This window comes from Macaca nemestrina, chromosome 9 (assembly GCF_043159975.1).
Source record: "Macaca nemestrina isolate mMacNem1 chromosome 9, mMacNem.hap1, whole genome shotgun sequence".
NCBI classification, from domain to species: domain Eukaryota; kingdom Metazoa; phylum Chordata; class Mammalia; order Primates; family Cercopithecidae; genus Macaca; species Macaca nemestrina.
In genome coordinates, this window is record NC_092133.1 from 114,049,331 (window position 1) to 114,059,943 (window position 10,613).

Genomic DNA, 10,613 nt, shown 5'->3' on the forward strand with positions numbered 1-10,613 from the left:
GCATTGTTTTCATAAAAACGTTTGCCTTTTCTCCAGCAAAAGAAATTGATGTTCCTCTTGCAGATACCTCTGTGTTAGCCAAAACTCAAGTAATTATTTTTAGAGATACACACTTAAAAAATGTCTAATTTATTGCAATGCTTACAAATGCTAATAAAATGCACTATGATAGTCACAAGGGCAATACAGTTCAATGCATATAGAAAACAAAGAGAAGAAATATATATATGTGAACACAATAATGGATTCATAAATAAACATAAGAGTGGATTTGACCTGCAGGGGAGGAAAAGAACAGAACATTTTATTCTCTAGATCTACCACTAATTGTTCTATACCCAGGCTAAGAAAAGTCTTTTTAAATTTTTATTTTATTTATTTATCTATTTATTTTGAGATGGAGTCTCACTCTGTTGCCCAGGCTGGAGTGCTGTGGTGGGATCTTGGCTCACTGCAACCTCTGCCTCTTGGTTCAAGCAATTCTCCCTAACTCAGCCTCCCGAGTAGCTGGAATTACAGGCACCTGCCACCACACCCATCTACTTTTTGTATTTTGCAAATGGGATTTCGCCATGTTGGCCAGGCTGTTCTCGAACTCCTGACCTCGGGTGATCTGCCTGCCTCGACCTCCCGAAGTGCTGGAATTACAGGCATGAGCCACTGTGCCCGGCCTAGAAGAGCCTTATAAAGGAGATTCTCTGGAGAACATGTTCTACCATATCATGACACATACCTTCTGCAAACATTGCCAGTATTACCTGCACTAATTCCCCTACAACCCTTCCCTAAACTCCCCAAACACCCCTGCCTGTTCCTCAGCTGGGATCCACTGTGCACTGCCTTGTGGCATCTCTTGCATTGTGACGTCTATATTGTAATTACACTTTCTTCAGATGCCTTGTTTCCTCAACTAGTTTGTACCATTTCATCTGCTCGGCTTCACTGGCGGCTCCCCAGTGACATGGCCCATGTGCATAGGAGTGGGAGGAGGCAGAGAATAAGGTAGGTTGTTGCCGTTGCAGGTGGAGGAGAGGCCATCAGCTGGGGCTTGAAAGCCCAGAGTCAGTTCCTCAACCCTGGGCCTAGGACTTGCACCAGGAGGGTCCTCACATCTGCCCCAGGCTACAGGCTTTGTCACTTGGTTGCCACTTCAGCCTGACCATCATGCCCATTTTAACCTGGTTTAGTCTCTCAGCCATTGATGAAGGGAGTGAGTCCACAGTGTGGTCTGACAGGGGCCATGTCCGGGGGGAGATACTACTCCATAAAGTGGAATATGCCCATTCTGAGCCTTCCCAGGAAGCCGGGGCTTCTCCTCTGCCTTAGGCTGAAATCCAAGGGGTTCTGGCTAGAATCACATTCCTGATTCCCACTTCCTTCAAACATTTTCTCAGAAGCAGATATGGCTTTCCACAGACCTGGCTCTCTGGGGTTAGCCAAGGGCCCCGACTGGGCTCTATCAACTGCTCCTGTGCCCCAGGAGCTTCACTGATCATTCATTTCCCCACAGCCCTTCTCTTCCCTAAACTCCCAAAGCATCCCTGTCTGTTCCGCAGCTGGGATCCACTGGGCACTGCCTCATGGCATTGCTAGAATCATTCTATCCATATTGTACTTATGCTTGTTGCAAATGCCTTGTTTTCTTGTTTTCTCAACTAATTGGTACCAAGCAGGGAAGGAAGGAGCAACCCGGTTAGATCCACAGAAAAGAACTTCAATCCCAGGATACCTGCCCTGGGCTGGCACTCACTCCCAGTCAGTCAGCACCCCACTGGGCATGGTGGCTCTGACATATGCCAGACCAGACACATGCTGCCAAACTGTAGCACCCCCACAGGCAGAAATATGTTCCAGAATTCTCCCTTGAGTACCTATTCAGGGTGACTGTCTCCACTCATAGCAAAATAAATGAATGCATTCAAGGTCTTTGATCTCTCACAAGAGCAAATCGTCCCTGGGTATCAGGCATGGGAGCAGAGGGTCTACCTCTGTTCCCATCGCCCTCAGATTGCAATGTCGGCTGATGTAGAAAACTGAAGTGTAGGTACGGGCGTGTGTGGGCTTCATTTGAGCCATGGCGTTTCCAGGAGCAGTTTCAGGGAGTGACAGAAACGTTCTTCCCCCGTACCAGAGGTGTGCTCTGGTTTACTGACCATTTCCAGCAAGTACCAGCCTCCCTTTGGGTGCCACTTACCCTTCAATGTGGTCAGTATTACAGGGTCCATAAGTACATTCTACTCCCTCTCCCCTGGTCGCAGGCGTGGCTGGCTGCTGCCGTCTGTATTTTCAGCTGCAAAACCGCCGCATTGCCTTTTGTATTGATCTTCCAGAGATCAGTCTGTTTCCTACCGCGCCAAAACTTACAGAGGCCGGATGCCTTTTCTCTTATACATCTGGCTTTGCTGGAAGTTTTGAAAATGGAATGGGAAGTCTCTCACATTCACGGGTCCATCCAAGAGATCGGCATGTGGCCCAGTCCTCATCTGCTGCAGCTGAGGTGTGACGGGGCCTCTTCTCCCAGATAGCTGAGCGCTCAGCTGCGAGAACCCAAGAGCCCAGACGTGTGTCCATATGTAATTGATGACATAATAGAAGCTGCTCTGGCTGCAGGGGGAAATGTGATATAGCATCAATCACCCTGCCAGAGAGAAAATGAAATTGAGATCCAAAATTTGAAAATGATGACTTCACTTTTGTTGGTTAAACTCATCATCAGGTAAGGGATCCTTCCCATATCCCAAACCCTCTGAATGAGAAGGGGGAGAGCATTCTATTCTATCCAGGGGCCTTGGACACTAGAGAAGAGGGAAGGAAATGGCAGTTGATGGGGTACCCAGTGGTGCCAGACACATTGCTGGTGAGTCCTGACTTAACAATCCCAGCAAGCTAATAGCACAGACCTCGTCTGACAAACTGAGAGACCGCGTATCTTCATCTGCTATCATGGCTATAACAGAATGTCATAGACTGGGCGGCTTATTAACAACAGAAATTTATTTCTCGCAGTTCTGGAGGCTGGAATTCTGAGTTCAGGGTGCCAGTGTGGCGGGTTCGGTGAGAGCCTTTTCCTGGTTGATAGACAGCTGTCTTCTTGCTGTATCCTCACATGGCAGAAGGGGCCAGGGAGTTCTCTGGGGCCCCTTTTATAAGGGCACTAAGCCCATTCATCAAGGCCCCACCCTCATGACCTAATCACCTCCCCCAGGTTCCACCTTGAAATACCATCATACTGCGGGGTAGGATTCAACACATGAATTTTGAGGAAACACAAACATTCGGTTTATAGCACTGAGACTTGGAGAATTCAAGTTGTGTGGAGACACACAAGAAACATGTGATGCACACGTAATTCTAATCTGAATCTTTTAAATCCAGGGCCCCTTTCCAACACAACAAGGTCGAAAAAAGATAGGGAGGACTGGGGCCCCAAAGTGCAGAGAAAAGAGGCTTTGGGGAGGTCCCAGTGAGAGCACAGACGTGCTGAGAGGGAAGCCGAGTCAGAATGATTGGAGCCTGCATGGTCTGACAGGCAGGCAGGGGCTGTGGCATCAGACTGGAAAGCAGAATCTTATGCTTTTTGAGTGAATCATGTAACCACATCACAAAATGTGAATGCATTCTTTCTGATATGACAACATGCATATTATGACAGCCAGAGATGGTCTTATCTATCTCCTTTTTCCTCCCACTGTGTAATCTAAGCAAGGCTTTGCACATAGTAGGTGCTCAGCAAATGTTTGTGCATGTCTTTATTGGGTCTAGGATAACCATCACCCTTTCCTTTGCTCTCAATACTATTTCACCTTCTTCATTTCCATGTGTTTACTGAGATAAAGTTGTGTCCAAATGCACAGCTCATTTTACACTAAAAGCACCTAGGCAGACAATGTCACTGGCAAAAGTCTAAATCCCTTCTTTGAGTGTGCTGCTTCTAAGAAGTGTCTCTAGGGTGCTTCCAGAAGGGACTCAAAAGCCATCCAAACTGTGTGGGCCGCACAATCAAAGAGTGTTCGTTCTTTCACTGACCTTTTCCCCTTGCAAATACCTTAGACTGTATTTACCACCTGCAAGATGGATTGCTGAGCCTGAGGAATGAGTTGGCAAATACCACCAACTGGTTTTGAACAACTGTTTTGCACAAAGTGAGAGAGAAGTTTCCCTTTTTTGCAAGGCTGAAGGCAGGAGACATTCCCCTGAGATCAGGGCTTGGGTCCCTGCAAGATTGCCATGGGCCATTGCCCTGCTGCTCTCAGAGAGGCTGAGCCCTGCCTGACCCTGGCCTTCCTAGAGGACTGTGACCGTGGCCAGACACCAAGCAACAATACCAGCCTTCCCTGAGAGTGGTGAGACTGAAAGGGCCAGGCAGATAAGGCAACAGGGAAGGGCAGGTCTTAGCATCAGAGGTGGGACCAAAGGAGCCCAGGTGTGGCAAAGATGAAGAGCAACCGGTTCCTAGGATACAACTCCAGCAGTGTCATCCCAGAGGTTCCCAGGCATTCAAAAGAGAAGTTTCCAATTTAAACAAAATATTTTCCTATTATTCAACAAGCCCAGGTATTCGTGTGTAGACCAACCCTAAGCACCTGCGCATTTCCAGTCTTAGTATCTGCTGGAAGGGATGGCAGACCTTGCCCTGCTCTGTGCTAGGGGGAGTCTTCAGTGGGCCCTTTCTCAGAAGCTGTGAGACAGGGAAGGCAGGAAGCCCAAGAGGAGAAGTGAATGGAGCCCTAATCAAGGCAGATTGGAGAAAAGAAGTTTCGCTGCTACAACAGACTGTGCTTTCTGCGTAGGGTGAAGAATCAGGAACTGTGGTGAGCAGGCTGGCAGCAGAGCCTTCATTAAAGCACTCAGCCACTGAGTGTCTTCCAAGCCTCAGGCCTGTGTGAGATGCTGTGAGGGAGACCACAAGTGTAAGATGGGACTGTTTCAGCCTCTAAAGAGGGACACCAAAATGCTAACAATGATTGTATTTGGATAGAAGAATTCTAGATGATTTCTTCTTTCTTTTTCTCTATTCTTGGTTTATCCTCATTTTTAAAATGTTCTATAATAAATATAAATGACCTATATTACTAAAAGTTACTTAAATTATTATTTTATAACTATTTTCAAATTGAAAATCTTTTGTTTGCTTGTTTCAGATATGATGCCTGTAATTCCGGTGCTTTGGGAGGCCGAGCGGGGAGGATCATTTGAAGCTAGGTGTTTGAGACCAGCCTGGGCACATAGTAAGACCCCATTCTCTACAAAATTTTTTAAAACTTAGCTGGGCATGGTGGCACGCACCTGTAGTCCCAGCTACTTGGGAGGTTGAGGCAAGAGGATTGCTTAAGCCTAGGAGGTCTAGGCTGCAGTGGGCTATGATCATGCCACTGCACCCCAGCCAGGGCAACAGAGACAGATTCTGTCTCTTGAAAAAAAAAAAATCCCTGCCCAGAAGAGCATAGTTGGAAACTGTTGAGGAAGACAGCACTGCCATTTAGACAACAAGAGTAAGCCATGTGAGTCCATGTGTGGCCACATTCCAAGGTGTGTGGCACACAGCCTGCATTTCAGGAGTTCAGAGAAGACGGGGCAAAGGATGGTCATAGTGTGGTTATCTGAGAAGAGTTCCCAGAACAGAATGCCTCCTATGGGTCACTCCCTTTTGCAATCACCAATGTCCTTTTTTCCAACGCCTGGGTTAGTGTATAAACCACAGTAGATATTTGATAAAGCCCTGTCCCGTTGGAATGGAATTTGACCAAATGACACGGAGGAAGGGTGAACCCTGCAAGCAGAGGCAGGAATGGAGCACAGGGTCAGGGGCACATTGTGCACATCCCTTTGGTCATTGCGTACGGCCACTCCTCTCCCAGCATGGGAGGAAGAATCATAATGGCTCAAGCTTTACAGCCATCTTCAAACTGGGCCACATCAACCTCTGGGGTTTAAGAAACTTCCCAAGGGGCACATGGGCACTACAGATTTAAGGGAATCAATTTCCAGATTCTTTCTTTTTTTAGGAGGAGTCTCACACTATTGCCCCAGCTGGTGTGCGGTGGTACGATCTCGGCACACTGCAACCTCCGCCTCCTGGATTCAAGAGATTCTCCTGCCTCAGCTTCCCTAGTAGCTGGGACTACAGGTGCCCAAAACCACGCCTGGCTAATTTTTTTGTATTTTTAGTAGAGACGGGGTTTCACTACGTTGGCCAGGCTGTTCTCAAACTCCTGACCTCGTGATCTGCCCGCCTTGGCCTCTCAAAGTGCTGGGATTACAGGCGTGAGCCACTACCGAAGGCAATTTCCAGGTTCTTAATCTTGGAATGTACTGCTTTCTGAGATACTTGCAGCAAAACATTTGTGATGGAAACATTATGAAAATACCTCCCCTTCACAGTCTTCTCCCACTTTATAAGGGAAGGTCAGACCCTTCCCCCATCCCAACTACTGCTATAGTGCTAACCTCTAGTGCATTGACCCCAGTGTGTTAACTGGGTGATTTAGTGGCTTAACACAACCCATGTTTACTGTCTCATGGTTTCTGTTGGTCAGAGGTCCAGGCCTAGCTTAGCTGAGTCCTCTGCTTCAGGACCTCATAAGAGACTGCATTCAAGGTATCTGCCAGGCTTGGGTCTCATCTGAGGCTCCACTGGGGAACGATCTACTTCCAAGCTCATGTGGTTTGGGCAGGATTCACTTCCTGGCAGGCTGTTGGACTGAGAGTCGCAGCTCCCTGCTGGCTGTTGCTGGTGGCTGCCCTGAGTTCCTGCCACGAGGGCTCTACCACATGGAGGCTTACATCACCAAAGCCAACAAGGGAGAGAGTCGAGAGAGCCTGCAAGAAAGATAGAAAGTCCCATCTCCTGTTGTATAATCACAGACATAACATTCATCACACACCCTTGATGTATTCTGATTCCCCCGTTTATTTATGTATGTATGTATTTATTTTTAAGATACATAATAGATGTACATATTTTGGGGTAAATGTGATATTTTGATACATTCCTATAATGTGTAATGGTCAAATCAGAGTAGTTGGGATATCCATCATCTTAAACATTTATCTTTTCTTTGTGCTAGGAACATTTGAATTATTCTTTTTTAGCTATTGTGAAATATATAATAGAGTATTATTAACTATGGTCACTCCACTGATCTATCAAACACCAGCTTTTATTTCTTCTATCTAACTGTATTTTTGTACCCACCCTTGCTGTATTCTGTTAACTAGAAGCAAGTTACAGTTCCAACCACACTTTGGCAGGGGACTGTACAAGCCCATGGACACCAGGAGGCAGGAATAATTTGGGACCATCTTAGAGTCTGTCTGCCACACTGGGTTACCAAAGAAAGGGATCATTAGAAATACTGACATCAGCGAGGTGTCCTTTCATGAAGGCACCGAGACACTCCTAGCCTTCTTATCAGGGTACATTTCCAATGAAGTTTTAGTAATTATTTTAATTAAAATTTATTTAATGTATATTTTTGCTTCTTTTGAAAGCCGGTCTTGCTCTGTTGCCCAGGCTGGAGCGCAGTGGCACAATCATGGTTCGCTGCAGTCTCGACCTCCTGGCCTCAAGCAAACTTCCCGCCTCAGCCTCCCGAGTAGCTGGGACTGCAGGCACAGGCATATACCACCATGCCCGACTAATTTTTAAAACAATTTTTGTAGAGATGGGGTCTCACCATGTTGCCCAGGCTTGTCTTGAACTCCTGGGCTCAAGTGATCCTCCAGCCTCAGCATCCGAAAGTGTTGGGATTATAGGTATGAGCCACTGTGCATAGCCTTTAATGTATTTTTAATCAAAATGTAGATTAATATTAAAATCATTACTAAATCCAGAAGAAATAATTTTTTTTCTTTTTTCTTTTTTTTTTTTGAGACAGAGTCTCACTCTGTTGCCCAGGCTGGAGTGCAGTGGCATGATCTCGGCTCACTGCAACCTCCGCCTCCCGGGTTCAAGCAATTCTCGTGCCTCGGCCTCCCAAGTAGCTAGGACTACAGGCACATGTGGCCAAGCCTGGCTAAGTATTTTTGGATTTTAGTAGAGACGGGGTTTCACTGTGTTGCCCAGGCTGGACTCGAATTCCTGAGCTCAGGCAATCCACCCGCCTTGGCCTCCAAAAGTGCTAGGATTACAGGCATAAGCCACCGTGCCTGGCTGAAATAATTTCTTAAATGTCCATATTTATTCATACTTCTGTGACAAAGAAGTAGGATGGGCAATTAATACAAATTTTAATTTATAAAATTATATTTTCTTGGAAGAAAATTCAGTGTGAAAGAGGAGTGGAAATACAATCTAAAGATATTAAATTGCCGACAGCTAAGGAAGAGAATATTAATGTTTTTTAAATAGATGGTAGTGAGAGTATCAAATCACACTTGTGTTTATATTCCATCAGATATATTTTAAAAAGTAATGAAGTCATTTTTTAAAATGCCAGCATTTACATTTTGCTAGAAATTCTATCTTTTTTAGTTATTTAAATATTTGAAGAAAAGTATTTAAATGTCAACTTAAAAATGTGCAAGGGGGAATGTAACTTTTCAAAATACTTTTAGGGTGTAGGTCAGGGTGTTGGAAGACAATTGCTTTACAAAATTCAAGGTCACCAAATCTGTGGTACTGAAGAACAAACTTTCATCATTGCCACGGTATCTTATAAAGAAAAATTTCAGTGGGGCGCAGTGCCTCACTCCTGTAATCTCAGCACTTTGGGAGGCCGAGGCGGGCAGATCACCTGAGGTCATGAGTTCGAGACCAGCCTGGCCAACATGGCAAAATCCCATCTCTACTAAAAATAAAAAAATTAGCCGGGCATGGTGGCGTGTGCCTGTAGTCCCTTTACTAGGGAGGCTGAGGAGGAGAATGGCTTGAATCCAGGAGGTGGAGGTTGCAGTGAGTCAGTGAGTCGAGACTGCATCACTGCACTCCAGCCTGGGCAACAGAGTGAGGCTCTGTCTCAAAATAAACAAAAACAAAAACAAAAAACAGTAAAAATTCCCAAGATTTTCTATGAAATGATCATGTATTTTTGCATGTCTTTGATCTACACACTGTGTATACTATTCCAAAACAAGATGAAACCCTCAGTTCTGCTTATGCTCCCCAACTTTTTAAAGTCTTTTTTTGCTGTTTGGGATCCGAGCCACCTGGGGTGGGAGTGGGAATGTTAATTAGTGATATCCTTTGTAGATTTGTCCCCACCCAAATCTCACGTTGAAACGTAATCCCCAATGTTGGAAGTGAGGCCTGGTAGGAGGTGGTTGGATAATGGTAGCAGATTTCTTTTTTTTTTTTTTTTTTTTTTTTTTTGAGACAGAGTATTGCTCTGTTGCCCAGGCTGGAATGCAGTGCCATGATCTGAGCTCACTGAAACCTCTGTCTCCCGGGTTCAAGTGATTCTCTTGCCTCAGCCTCCCGAGTAGCTGGGATTATAGGCGTGCACCACCACGCCCGGCTAATTTTTTGTGTTTTTAGTAGAAACGGAGTTTCGCCATGTTGACCAGCCTGGTCTTGAACTCCTGACCTCAAGGGATCCACCTGCCTTGACCTCCCGAAGTGCTGGGATTACAGGCATGAGCCACCATGCCCAGCCTGGGAGCACGTTTCTTATTAATGTTTTAGCACCATCCCCTTGGTGCTGTCCTCACAATAATGAGTGAATTCTCACAAGATCTGGTTGTTTAAAAGTGTGTATTACCTCCCCTCCTCTCTCCCTTTTGCTCCTGCTTTGCCATTGACTTGTCCGCGTCCTCTCCACCTTCCACGTGATTGTAAGTTTCCTGAGGCTTCCCTAGAAGCCGAATAGATGCCAACACCATTCTTCCTGTCCAGCCTGCAGAATCATGAGCCTATTAAACCTCTTTTCTTTACAAATCACCAAATCTGTTATTTCTTTATAGCAATGAAACAAAGACTGACTAACATAGTCAGGTTCTGTGAAGTTCAGCCACCTTGGATATATTTACATATCCCACTGACTATAACATATACTTCTTCATAGACAGAGACAACCAGTGTTTGTCTGTCCCCTTTAGAAGTATTAATCATAATGTTATAATGTTGACTGTCCTAAAAGGGATTGTGGCAAATTTTCTGTTTGTTACCTGTTTTTTGTTTGTTTTTGCTTTTTTTTCCCCACAGGTCTTGCTATGTCACCCAGCCTGGAGTGTAGTGGCTATTCATAGGCATGATCATGAATACTACAGCCTTGAACTCCTGGTCTCAAGTGATCCTCCTGCCTCAGCTTCCTGAGTAGCTGGGACTATAGGCACACACTACTGAGCCTAGATTTGTTACCTGGTTTTTACTGGAAATAGGTAAACTGGTGACACAAGCTACATGGATTGTAATATTAGATCAGGGTGGGGTTCTATCAAACTGGAGGAGAGACAAGGAAGCTGGAGTGACAGAGACCACCTCTCTGCAGACTGAGGCTGCCTGCTGGCCCTACAGTAGTGGTGGCTGTATTTGTTCTGAGAGAGTTGCAACAGCTGGCGAGTTCCTGGACTTGTCCGCACCTGTGCAGGCATGGGACACTGCTTTGGTCTAGACTGCCTTTGCATCTGCCCCTGGGCTTTTAGGCTGCAGGCCTGTGGAGTCACAACTGGCTGAA

At 45.7% G+C, this 10,613-nt stretch overlaps 1 pseudogene; it reads left to right on the plus strand.

Annotated features, from left to right (window-relative positions):
- Window positions 1-652: 652 nt before the first annotated feature.
- LOC139356007 (putative uncharacterized protein encoded by LINC00596) lies at window positions 653-9,457 on the plus strand (annotated as a pseudogene).
- The last annotated feature ends 1,156 nt before the right edge of the window (window positions 9,458-10,613 follow it).